This window comes from Neoarius graeffei, chromosome 1, assembly GCF_027579695.1.
Source record: "Neoarius graeffei isolate fNeoGra1 chromosome 1, fNeoGra1.pri, whole genome shotgun sequence".
Lineage (NCBI taxonomy): Eukaryota > Metazoa > Chordata > Actinopteri > Siluriformes > Ariidae > Neoarius > Neoarius graeffei.
This window is the reverse complement of record NC_083569.1, coordinates 23638889-23651340: the sequence shown is the minus strand read 5'-3', so window position 1 is coordinate 23651340 and position 12452 is coordinate 23638889. Positions and strand designations below refer to the sequence as shown.

The 12452-nt window shown below is 42.7% G+C and overlaps 3 non-coding genes and 1 pseudogene across 3 annotated transcripts; 1 reads left to right on the top strand and 3 right to left on the bottom strand.

The window, feature by feature from the left end:
* Nucleotides 1–2731: 2731 nt before the first annotated feature.
* LOC132898232 (U2 spliceosomal RNA) lies at nucleotides 2732–2896 on the bottom strand (annotated as a pseudogene).
* A 198-nt stretch (nucleotides 2897–3094) lies between these two features.
* LOC132896622 (U5 spliceosomal RNA) lies at nucleotides 3095–3207 on the bottom strand. The gene has a single exon (XR_009656113.1). It is a non-coding gene; the product is annotated as a U5 spliceosomal RNA (small nuclear RNA).
* A 3289-nt stretch (nucleotides 3208–6496) lies between these two features.
* LOC132897970 (U2 spliceosomal RNA) lies at nucleotides 6497–6687 on the top strand. The gene has a single exon (XR_009656423.1). It is a non-coding gene; the product is annotated as a U2 spliceosomal RNA (small nuclear RNA).
* Nucleotides 6688–10100: 3413 nt separating this feature from the next.
* On the bottom strand, nucleotides 10101–10173 carry trnav-uac (transfer RNA valine (anticodon UAC)). Its single transcript has one exon. It is a non-coding gene; the product is annotated as a tRNA-Val (tRNA).
* Nucleotides 10174–12452: the final 2279 nt, after the last annotated feature.

Below are 12452 nucleotides of genomic sequence, written 5' to 3'. Positions count from 1 at the left end.
TTCAGTAGTCTATTCAGCAATCACTTCAATGTGAGCAACTGGTACATTAGTTCAGAATTGACAACATGCATCTGACTTATTACCAACATTTTCATACTGTATTTATTGAAGCATTAATATGAAAATATAGTTGATCTTGGTAACAAGACATGTCAGATAGTTCTTGTTCATTCTGAAGTGAAGATTAGTCTGACCTGTAGTTTTCTTTCTGACCCAACTGGACAGAGATCCACTGCCTTTTGCTGCCTCCTGCAGCTCCTTCTCTTTCTGCTTCTTTATCCTCTCTTTCCTTGGCGTCTTTGCATAATGCAGGCTTTCACTTATTTAGAAAACGTTTCCCTATGTTTTAACTCAACTAACCTAAGCTACTATAACATAATAGTCTTGATAGAATATGTTGTGGACATCGTCATTCAGCCTTAAGTTTTCGAAGCTGCTAGAATATGTTATTAACGCCGTCGTTCAAACTAAAGTTTCCGAATCTGCCACGTTAATCAAATGGATGGAGCAAACAGTTTAAATATAGCCTAGGCGACTTCATTAAATTACAAACAACCCTATGCATTTACTGTTGTGTTCTAAGCTGCACAATATTGCATGTTCAGATAAGAAATGAAAGGAGACTTTCAGTGTGACCTTACCATGCCATTCCTCGCACTGTCTCCCACTGTCAGCCACCTGCATGTGCTTTCTGCACAGAGGTTCACTGAATGCATGGCGTCACAGATTGATGCCCGCATTTACATAGAAAAATGTTATTTTATAAATCTATAATTTCATATATTATTGTCAAATTGTAGAGAATATTGATGTTGGAGCTAACTTATCTTTTACAAATATTAAAAACAACAACAACAACAAAACAGTCCCTATGAAAAGGACACTTTGGACAGCAAACAGAAAAGGGGCAGGGGCTAGAGCACCTGTAGCACCGGTTCATTGCACGTGGGTGATATGCTCCCTGACTAACAGTTGATAATGTCAACAAAAAAGACTTCAAATTAAGACTATAATGAATTCAGAAATAATTCATATGCTCATGAGTTCTTGGTTAAGCAATAGACCCCTTGTGTGTGGCGTCAGGTGATAATTTCTTCTGGGGGACAACCAGAGACCATCTTTCTTGTGAGCAACGCGTAATGGGTCTTAAATATGGTTCATTTTTGCACTGGTTTTGGTTGTCTCCCTGGAACTTTGTCTTGAACTTCTGATAGTGGCTGAGTAACTTGAATCAGGCATTTCTTGAGAAAGGAAATATCTCTGAACTGGGAGTAGGAGAGGTTTTTCACTGACAGTTTTTATCTGTAACTGTCAGTGAATCCCTTTGTTTCACTCCAGCTTCGATAGCCCACAACAGTGATGGCATGTGAGAAAAGTTCTCTCCAAGGCCTGCCATACAGTTGTAGTTTGCGGCCACAATCTTGCTATTTTATTCATCGACAATTCACGGAGTTAGAAGTTTTTCAGTCGTTCTTTGCGAGTGCTTAACCTGGAATAGAACATACAGTAGGTTGTATTCAGTCATGTGACTTTTGCTTGCGAGTTTAATTCCGGTGAACATGGGCGTCACCACCACTGAATGTGAAGGGGACGTGTCCCCGTCACAATTCATAATTCTTCGTTTGGGCCCCCCCATATTTAACATAAAATATGAGTTCACCCAGCGCCGTTTCTATTGCTTCGTGAAAGAATCCATTCCACTTGATCGATAAGAGAATACACAGACCACTGAAAATCCACTCCGGGTTTTCCAGGTGTTACCTACAACAACTCAGTCAAAATTTCCCCACAGGACAGGGTTTTTTTGTCCCAATGTAAATGTTAGTGCAGTTAGCTGGCTAGTCAATGTTAGGAGATGTATCAGATAGCTTAATGTTAGCTATCATTTAATTCAAACCCAGTAGGCCTCCCTGACTGTAATGCCAAGAATGAGGTCAAGTCTGCTCTGATGATATTTACTGATTCCCTGTTGTGATTTGAAGAACTTGTTTTGTCTGGTCTTTGCCAGTTTTCTGGAAAGTAACATGGGAAATCAGTGTATGGAGAAGGAATAGTAGAAAGGAAAGCAATGGAGAGAGATGGATGTTATGCCAGGTGGATTGTGAAGGAAAGGGGGATAAAAGTTATGAAGTGGTAGAAATTGTGGTGGCACCAATGTAAGAAGGAGTGATATCTATAAATCTATTTGTTATACTAATCTGTAAATGTTACTGTAGTACCACCATTGCATGTAGGTTGACAAAATTGCACTTGTTCATTGTGTGAAGTTCTCTTTTATGTGTCGTTGCTTGACACAGTGTAATTTTGTGTTATGAAGACTGCACGATGCCATGCCATTTTGTTATGAGTATCACTAAATCGGAAAAAAGTAAAATGTACCCACGAAAGTCACTGTTGGTGGTTAACAAAATTGCACCTGTTCATTGTGTGGAGTTATTTTTTATGTGTCACCGTTGCTTGACACGGTGTGATTGTGTTATGAAGTTTGCATGATGCCATGTCATGCCTGTTCATTGTGTGAAATTATGAATATTGGGTAGCACTTTATAATAACAATCCGTTATAACTAGTTAATAGATCATTAGTAAACTGTTAATTAATGAGTTATTAATGACTTGTTAAGTGTTTAATAGTTCATTAACGATTTATAATGATGCCTTATACCGGTATATTATTGTCAGTCAGAAAACACATCAAATGTTAAAATGACACACAAAAACATTTTTTTTTAAACAAAGGCACCATTCCTGAAGATAGTACAATACCAGATTGATGTGTGGAGCAGAAGCAGCAAGCCCCTATTTTAGCTCCCTGTTCAACATCTTTATTTAGAGAGCATATCAGATATTAAAGTGATCAGAACAGATATTATACTTGCTCTTAATCAAAAAGCAATAACTTTCTGTATTCAATGGCTTTAAATATACCACTTCCAAAATTTGAAAATATTAAAATCCAAAAAGATAAACACAGCTAGACTCCACCCCCAACAGCTGGATCCTTTTGAAGAGAAAGACATTGTCTTGGGGGCTTGTGTGTGTTTTTTCCATGCCAAAAGTTCAATATTTCTAACATTTGACCACCAAAAATGTACAGCTCTACTAGAACAAAGCCTGCAAAAATACATTGGACTAACTAGCATTCCTCTCTCCAGAAATCTTTAATAAAAGACAAAAGATTTACGCGACAATGAAGAGAACCCTGAATTACACTTAACATTGGGTCAGGTTAGTGACACTGTATTGGAGGTGCAGAAAGCTGGTATAGAGAGCGTGCACGTGACGTTACGAGGTCATGTGATATTTGTTTATCCGCCATTTTGGATGGCATGGCCACGCATAGAACTTAGACGAACACGTTCTAATTATCAAGTGTGTGGGAGTAGATCTTTTGAGAATGGTTATATCTTGTTCAACATTTGGTTTTACCAATAGACAGGGCCAAAAGGAGGGCCTGTCATTTTATAGATTCCCCGCAGACAAGGAGAGACGCGCAAAATGGGTGTCCGCTGTGTGAAGAGAAAACTGGTACCCCAGTTCTACCAGCCGAATTTGTAGTGAACACTTCATATCAGGTAGGTGTAATCTTCTAATTCAATACTCCTAGTACATCTGTTAAGTTGATTTTCGGATTGAATGATAACTGCATACTTAGAAACTAGACAGTCTCTAACGTTTAAAATGGCTATGCCTAGCCCTACTACCCTGGCCTAGTCTATGACAATGTTTTATCTTTTTGGCTCATATAGGCCTTTGAAAGGCCAGTCCATAGTAGGGATGGCGAAAACTAAAAAAAATCTTGACCGACCACCGAGCCTCATTAGCCGGTTAAAGTCGGTTAACCTATGAGTTTAAACAGGGTTGTAAACAGCGGATGCGCCTTTTTCATGGCTGAATCGCGCAGATCTGATTTTTTTTAGGGGGGGCGTTGGAGTGTCTGAATAATTTAATCAAAGTAAATTATGTATTAAAATTACTAAATGAGCAAATGCTGTTACAGTCCATGAAACATAGGAAGTATTAGTATGAGAAAAAGGCAGTTGGTTAGAAAGCTGTGCACATTTGTGCAGCTTCCGCGCAGGCGTGTGCGGCTTTCTGATTTTCTGTTTTTCAGACAAAAACATACATATTTACAACCCTGTCATTATCTGGAACTGAGTTTAGATTACGAACATTCTTAAGATAAAACATCCTGCATAGTCTCTATGATAAACGTCTTAATGCCACTTACCCATGAGGTTATCAAGTAGACATTCTTCTTCAGGACCTTCCAGAGATATAGTTGGGATACCCATCCCGCAACAAAATATTTATAAGCTTCCAGGCTCTTGTAAGCTTTGAGGGCTTTGCCAGTGTAACACGATTCATGATTAACGAGAAAATTGTAAATGTCGTGGTAGGCCAGATCGGGCAAATCGCCGGCACTGCAGCTCCGAATTTCCCTGAACAAAGATTGCAGCAAGTTGTACGGATCTGCAATCCCCAACCTGGAACACTTTTCCACGTAACGCTGCCTCACGTCACCTTCAAGATGCTGAACAAACTTAGACAAGTAATCGCGCGATGTAGATGGGGTATTTTCTGAATTTTCTTGGGGATTACTGCCTGGATCCATTACGCTCGCGCAAGGTAAACTATCCTGATGCCGTCCAATGTGACAGAGTGGGCGGAGTACACACGTGCGGGTCACGTGACTGCACATCCTCTATAGGGTAAGGTGGCCTGGGCCAATCTCTTACACCTTTACAGCTTTGTTAGCCATTGCACACAGGCTAACAATTCATCATATTTTGACTCCCATTTGCATGAATACCAGTCGGTGAGGTTCAAGGGTTTTGCCACTAAAACAACCCAATCTCCTCACATGGAGTCCCTGGCATGCTTCTCACACTTTTGGGGCATGCTTCAGGAAGCATTTGTTGCTTCATTGTTCAATGAGAGCAGTTGGGTAGAAGGTGGTGAAAAGTGCCTTTTCAGGACAGCAGCTTGCTTTTCACCAGCAGGTTGAAGAATACAAGCAGGTAAGCATCATATTTTCAGTTTGTAAAAGCTGTCTAAGCTGACTTTGCACATGAGTGAGAGTTAGAATTTCATAGTGGATGGTGGGAATATGACAACCCTGTTGAAAAATGTGAGTTGGAGATACTGAGGTCAGTCAGCAATTCAAGAAATAAAGACAAGCAAACTGAAAGGAATCTGTGATAGCTCACCTTCACAGCTCATCAGAGGAGCATATCAGCAGAAAAGTAGTGTGCAGTTAGTTGATTTGGTCATTGTTGCAAACAGTGCCAAGGTTGTGGGTTTAATCCAAATACTGGCTGTTTTCACAGATGTGCTGCTTTGAATGTGGCGAAAGAAATTTGATCTTGACTTGGCTGAAAGTGCAGATGATTCAGATCATTTGCAAGATGACAAGAAAAATTTTCTCTGTTAAAAGCAAGCTGGCAGTTGCTGTTTTGGAGAATGTGAGCCTTGAGCTCACTACTGTTTACATGTTAAGCAAGCGCTCTACCACTTGAGCTAATTCCCCTGTTGTGTTTGAGGGTTTGTCCAACTAACTATGGCAAGCCCCCCAAACTGCCCTTCCTGGCCTGCTCGTTGCTCTCTGGAACCATGCCTGAGTTTCCACTGGTTCGTGCAAAACGTGCACACTTCTAAAACAATATTTTCATCTTTTACAAATGAACTATAACTCTAGAAAACTCTTTAATGGTCTTTCTAGTTTCATAACACAATTTCTTAATATTAGTATGCTGATAATGCCGATGCTGAGTGTTTTAAATATTTCCTCAATTGCACTTTTTTTCTTAACAAAACCTCGATCAAACCTTTTCAAAGTCAAAGCTCAAATCCCCGGAGCTCCATGCGCTGCATTCGGACGAGGAGTCTGTTCCTGGGAGGTTCTAATCCCACTGGGGTTTTATCCCGGGGTTTCGTACCGGGCAGCGGATTCATTGTATTATATTTAGTTTTCAACATGATATTATTTTTCCAATATGTTATTTTTTTTTTGTATTCTTGTCTCAGCAATGGTGAAATCAAATTTGTAAATAAAATCAGGGCCCTGACTCTACTCATCAGGCCAGAGCTATTCTCTTTCTGTGTATGTTTTGTACAACATAAGGAAACAGTATAGTAACTATAAGGGTAAAGAAATAAAACAAGAGAGGCTGGCTATGATATAAGAAAATTCTACAGCCCAGAAACAGATGGGCTTTTAGGCAGTGCCTCAATCTATATATTACAGATTTTCTGGGGAGAGGAAAGTTAATGAGTTCAGCTTATTTTTGCAGGCTTTGCTCTGGTAGAGCTGCACATTTTTGGTAGTCAAATGTTAGAAATATCGAACTTTTTGCATGGAAACCACACACACACGCCCAAAGCGATGTCTCTGTTCAAAAGGATCCAGCTGTTGGGGGTGGAGTCTAGCTATGTTTACCTTTCTGGATTTTAATATTTGGAAGTGGTATATTTAAAGCCATTGACAGTAGTAAGTCATCGTTTCTCTGCCGTTTGTTTTAGATGAAGCATAGTGTTTGTTTTTATCACTCTAATATCTGACATGTTATTTAACTGATGATGTTATATTAAATAGATTTTTAGACCAAAGAGCTGGAGTTGGGGTTTGCTTCTTCTGCTCCACTCATCAACCTGGTTTTATAGTATTTCCAGGAGTAGTGCCTTGTTCTAAATACAAAAAAACAGATTTCTTATTTGATCTATTCTTTAAATAAAAATAATAAATGAGTTTTCTAAAGTAATGAGTGGGAATAGAGCTTTTTCTATTCTGTCTGTTCACATGACATTGTAGTAGATCTAAAAATTGTCTTGTTAAAAAAATAACTAAAGAAAAAAGTTATTTCTTTGCTGGGTTGATCTTTTCCCCATTTCCTGGTTTTCTCCATGTTCAACCAGCTACTGGACCGTTAGTCTGCAGTAATTCTCTCCCCTAGGTCACAACCGGCCGTACGATTTTTTGGCATTTCCCAAATCACTGCATTTTTTTTTTTTTTTTTGTTCATCGAGAAAGACGCGCGTTGGCCGTAAGTTTGTCTTGCAACCTGAAAAAAACGTAAGCGCCCGTAGAGTTTGTTTGACATGACAAAGAACCTCTGCGGCCGGTCTGCGGCCAGTCTACGGCTCGAAAATCAGCACATCACACGCGCACCCTCTGTGCGTTTCTTGCGTTTTTTGCACGTAGACCGGCCGTAGGAGCATGTAAGGCCGGTTGTGACCGAGGCTACAGATCACAAAACACCCCAACCATTTCTTTCTTTCTTTCTTTCTTTCTTTCCATCAAAAACACTCGTTGGTCAGACATTTCTCTGCCTGTGTGCAATGGCTAATAAAGCTGTAAAGGTGTAAGAGATTGGCCCAGGCCACCTTACCCTATACCAGCTTTCTGCACCTCCAATACAGTGTCACTAACCTGGTTATGTATAACCTAGATTTTGAGTGGTGTAAGGTGCTGTGTTTAGGTTGCAGTTTCTTCTGGAAGTGTGGGTTTGAATCCCACTTCTGTTATTTGCTATCGCGGGTTATTAACAGGCCATGGGTTTTATGCTTATGGTTTGCGTTTAGTGAATGCTTGTCGGGAGTTTTGCCTGCACGTGGGTGAAAATGGAAGCTTCAGCTAGCATGCCTTTTCAAATAAATTTGTATTTTTTTTTCAGTTTGTTGTGAATATCTGCCACATATTACAATATCAGTAGGTATTTTATGTTTTTAGATGTAAAAATATAAAGTTTTAGTTCGTGGAACAACGTGACGTTTGACTTGGATTATCATGTGGTTACAATGTCAATTGCCTGTTGAAATTGATTGATAAATTACAAAACTAGAAATTAATACAAACAACAAAGAATGATTAACCATGTAGCCAGCAGTCAGGGTTCCGAGAATTTTTTTTCCAACAGGTTGATGATTTCAGGTAAAACCTTCAATCATGTGGTCATGTCTCATCATCTCTAGCTGCTTTATCCTTCTACAGGGTTGCAGGCAAGCTGGAGCCTATCCCAGCTGACTACGGGCGAAAGGCGGGGTACACCCTGGACAAGTCACCAGGTCATCACAGGGCTGACACATAGACACAGACAACCATCCACACTCATGGTCAATTTAGAGTCACCAGTTAACCTAACCTGCATGTCTTTGGACTGTGGGGGAAACCGGAGCACCTGGAGGAAACCCACGCGGACACGGGGAGAACATGCAAACTCCACACAGAAAGGCCCTCGCCGGCCCCGGGGCTCGAACCCAGGACCTTCTTGCTGTGAGGCGACAGCGCTAACCACTACACCACCCATGTGCTCATGTGCTGCTGGGATTTCATTACATCATTCAAAGGTTTGACAGTGAAAACAACCTGTCTGTGTCATGGTGTAATGGTTAGCACTCGGGACTTCGACTCTAGTGATCTGAGTTCAAATCTCAGTGGAACCTGTAAAGCCTTTGTTTGTGGCTTCTGAGCTCACATGCACAGACTGTCTCAACTGTATGCTCCTTTCGGTCAAGCAAGCTGTCACGTCCCAAACCCTTTGTTTCCGTTAAAGTGCCAGTCTTCTGAAAATTATATTACCCCTGGGAATTATACCTGATAAAACTAGGCATGTTTAATAGTTTACTGTCTAAAATGTATTTTAATACGAGACCAGGAACATGTTCTGTTTATTTGGTAAAGTTTGGCTCTTTGAGTCCACCATTACATGAACGCGTTCCTGGTAAGTTACTGTTTGTTCAAAGAAGTGACATCATATGCGAAATGCTTAAAAGTTAATGGGCATTTCTGGCTTCGTCTGTTTTGCAAATTGGAGCACGTTTTTAACTATTTTTTTTTATTTATTCTGCAACAAAACTAAAACCAAAGCATGCCTCCTAAGGGGTGTGTCCTTCAAGGCTGTTCAAGTGATATTTAGTGTCAATGCAAATTTGCAGCGTTCTGATGCCGTGTGCAGCCCTGTTGACCTGACCTCACTCTGTAAACGAGCAACCAAGTGGTATTTGAGAACACCACCTCCCCGTGACGAATTGCAATGACCATGCTTCCACAGTCAACAGACAGGTAGATAATGCCCGATTTTGTTTTTAAAGCAGCCGTCACGGACCTTGATGGAAAACCAGAGAGGCAGGGAAACCGTTCAAACGAGGTTTTGTCCCGATGGTCGTCTGCACGTAGGAGAACATGACAACCACTAATCCACAGAAAGCAATCCGGTCACGTTAAGGGTCTGTCTTTCTGGCTGTTTCGAGAGTACCTGATCTTAGCAAGGCGAGAACTGGACGTTAATGAAAGCAGAGCTCAAAAGGCAAAGCATGGCTCTGCCAGGTTTCTCAGGAGCATCTATTCGCTTGTTAGGTCCAAGGGGAAACCACTGCACAGCAGAAAACAGGTGAAGCTTTTTCAGCGTCTCGGTTTGGGATTGTTCCAAAAGGCGCGGACGGAGCAGAGATGGCAGCTCGACATTTGTTGGCTGCCAAGTTCAAGAAAACCAGCACCGTTTCTGCCCGGTTTCGGATCGCGGACCGCTCTCGTGTTAAGCGAACGTGGTAATCAATACAATACGGAAACCACGCGTGAGTTAGCTCTTGCCTGGGCCTCAAGAAGAACGCGGGTCACACTTAAACAATTGTCACGAGAATAGGGGCACGGCCTTGGCATCGTAGAGATGAGCTGGTGGTCGAGTGTGACAAAGTTCAGCATCGAAAAGCGCTGCAACAACATCACGGGAAGAAATCAAATGCCTCGTTTGGAGGGGCCAAGGAGGAGACTGAGGACTGGTCTTTCCACTAGCAATGTAAGTACTTGTTTGCAGGTTTGAATGACATCAGTTTGCCCCTGCGTACGTTCGACCCATGAAGCGGTGAAGAACACAGGCTCCTGCGTGTTTTCCTTTCATTGGCAACAAGCGACAGGTGTATATTTGTCCACAAACAGAGAACTGTAGAGTCACTGTTTAAGATTTGTTCAGCAAATGTGTCCATACCTTGGCTGGTCAAAAGCAAATACTTGCTTCCGTAGTTGGCACGGACAGAGCAGAGATCACAGCTCAGCAGTCACTCACTGCCGAGTTCAAAAAATAAATAAATAAACCAAACCAGCGCTGTTTCTGCCCGGTTTCGAACCGTGGACCTTTCGTGTGTAAGACAAACGTGATAACCACTACACTACAGAAACCTCAGCTCTTGGACCGATCAGCTGTTGCCTGGGCCTCAAATACAGAAGCAATGGCACTTAGGCATGTGTCCCCAGGGTAGGCCTGCAGCATTGGTGGTATAGTGGCTAGCATAGCTGCCTTCCAAGCAGCTGACCTGGGTTAGATTCCCAGCCAACACACGCCCTTTAACGCTTCATTGCTCTGATGAAAGGCAGAGAGCATGGCAAGGAAACAGCAGGAACGGATCGGTTGCTTGTCACTGCCTTGCCGAGGAGGTAACTGAGGGCTGCTCCTTCTCGCTTTGCAAGTAGTCGAATAGCATCGGTTTGCGAAAACGTAGGCGTCTTTTGTTGGCAGCAAGCTACTTTGCCTATTTTCCACAAATGGAGAACTGCACAGTCACGGTTTGAGAGTTAATCAGCAAATGTGTCTGAATGTTGGCCGGCAAATACTCGTTGAGACATGATGAAGCATTCCAGAGTCAATGCCAATTTGCAGCGTTCTGATGCCGTGTGCAGCCCTGTTGACCTGACCTCACTCCGTAAATGAACAACCAAGTGGTATTTGAGAACACCACCTCCTTGTGACCAATTGCAATGTCCATGCTTCCACAGTCCACAGAAATGTAGATTTAATGCTCGATTTTGTTTTTAAAGCAGCCGTCACGGACCTTGACGGAAAACCAGAGAGGCAGGGAAACCGTTCAAACGAGGTTTTGTCCTTACGGTTGTCTGCACGTAGGAGAACATGACAACCACTAATCCACAGAAAGCAATCCGGTCACGTCAAGGGTCTGTCTTTCTGGCTGTTTCGAGAGTACCTGATTTTAGCAAGGCGATAACTGGACGTTAACGAAAGCAGAGCTCAAAAGGCAAAGCATGGCTCTGCCAGGTTTCTCAAGAGCATCTATTTGCTTGTTAGGTGCAAGGGGAAACCACTGCACAGCAGAAAACACGCGAAGCTTTTTCAGCATCTTGGTTTGGGATTGTTCCAAAAGGCACGTACAGAGCAGAGATGGCTGCTCGACATTTGTTCGCTGCCAAGTTCAAGAAAACAAGCACCGTTTCCACCTGGTTTCGAATCGCAGACCGCTCTTGTGTTAAGCGAACGTGTTAACCAATACAATACGGAAACCACATGTGTGTTAACTCTTGCCTGGGCCTCAAGAAGAATGCGGGTCACACTTAAACAATTGTCATGATAATAGGGGCATGGCCTTGGCATTGTAGAGATGAGCTGGTGGTCGAGTGTGACGAGGTTCAGCATCGAAAAGCGCTGCAACAACATCACGGGAAGAAATCAGATGTCTTGTTTGGACGGGCCAAGGAGGTGACTGAGGACTGTTCCTTCCGCTTTCCACGAGCAACGTACCGTAAGTAGTTGTTTGCAGGTTTGAATGACATCAGTTTGCCCCTGCGCACATTCGACCCATGAAGCCGTGAACAACACAGGCTCCTGCGTGTTTTCCTTTCGTTGGCAACAAGCAACAGGTGTATGTTTGTCCACAAACAGAGAACTGGAGAGTCACTGTGTAAGATTTGCTCAGCAAATGTGTCCATACCTTGGCTGGTGAAAAGCAAACACTTGCTTCCGTAGTTGGCACGGTCAGAGCAGAGATCACAGCTCAGCAGTCGCTCAAAAAATGAATGAATAAATAAACCAACCCATTGCTGTTTCTGCCAGGTTTTAAACAGGCGACCTTTCGCCTGTTAGACTAACTCGATAATCACTACACTACAGAAACCACAGCTCTTGGGCTGATTAGCTGTTGCCTGGGCCTCAAATACAGAAGCAATGGCACTTAGGCATGTGTCCCCAGGGTAGGCCTGCAGCGTTGGTGGTATAGTGGCTGGCATAGCTGCCTTCCCGGCCAGGCGAGGGGCATAATGGACTGTAAGAAATGGGGAAGAAAAGAAAAAAGAAAAAGAAGAAAAGGGGGGAAAGAAGGGGGAAAAGAAGAGAAAAAGAGGAAAAAATAGTATCAAGTGTCTTGTCCCCTTTCTCCACCCCTGACCCAGTGTTGGTGTACAGTTGCACTCCTGGTGGATCCTGGATGCTGGCAAGGTGTTTCTGCTGTGTCTCCCACACTCGAGGCACGCTCTTGTGATTGATGAGGTGCAGTCCAGTGCTGTCCACCAGCTGCCACATGGAGTCAAGCAGACTTTTGATGAGTGTACGGGTCTCTTCTATCCCCCAGGTTGTCCTGCGGCAGTGCCTCGCTAGCTTACTTGTGCTGATGGTTGCCAACACCTGAGCATCTGTTGGCTCATAGCCAGGGTGTTTCTTCTTCAGCTCTGCC